Source organism: Trachymyrmex cornetzi, unplaced genomic scaffold, assembly GCF_001594075.2.
Source record: "Trachymyrmex cornetzi isolate Tcor2-1 unplaced genomic scaffold, Tcor1.1 scaffold291, whole genome shotgun sequence".
Taxonomy (NCBI): Eukaryota; Metazoa; Arthropoda; class Insecta; order Hymenoptera; family Formicidae; genus Trachymyrmex; species Trachymyrmex cornetzi.
In genome coordinates, this window is record NW_017297596.1 from 20693 (window position 1) to 21297 (window position 605).

Genomic DNA, 605 nt, shown 5'->3' on the forward strand with positions numbered 1-605 from the left:
GAGTGGTAAAAACGTATACATTACGAGTATTTTTGAGTGATAAAAACGTAAATTTGAGTGAAAAAACTTGTACAAGTGCAAAATACTCATTTAGCACTCGTCACATTGCACGTTTTCACCACTCGAAATTACTCGTCGTAAGGCATAACCGTTAGCACAAGAAAATCAGCTCCGCTCCTGTCGAGATCCGAACCGAAGCCGGGTCTCCAAGTCCGTTCTACGAGGCTGCCACTTTTCCCCTGAGCCACACAACTCCTATGTCGATATTCGCTTACTTATGTAAGGGAAAGTGGGCGAATTGTGCGCACCTAAGGGATATTTGTTTTCTTGGGATAGTTTTCTAAGTTCCAAGCGATATAAGTATGGAAATAGAAACTATAAACATTCTTCTATCATTACGTAATCTTATCTTGAACAGATTTTTATTCAATAAGGTTATATTTGGCAAAAAGGAAAAAACGGAAAAGCAAAAAAATTTCTCGCGCGTCGGGTAATTGTGTGCAAAACAAAAGTCGTAAGAAATGAATGAATTGTGGAATGTTGACATAGAAATCAGAACATACATTCATTATATTGCAATATAAATATATATTAAACATATTTTA

The 605-nt window shown here is 36.2% G+C and overlaps 1 protein-coding gene across 1 annotated transcript in view; it reads left to right on the forward strand.

Annotated features, from left to right (window-relative positions):
• LOC108762286 (putative nuclease HARBI1) overlaps window positions 1–605 on the forward strand; it is a 7316-nt gene that overhangs the window by 4637 nt on the left and 2074 nt on the right. The gene's annotated exons all lie outside the window — the stretch shown is intronic.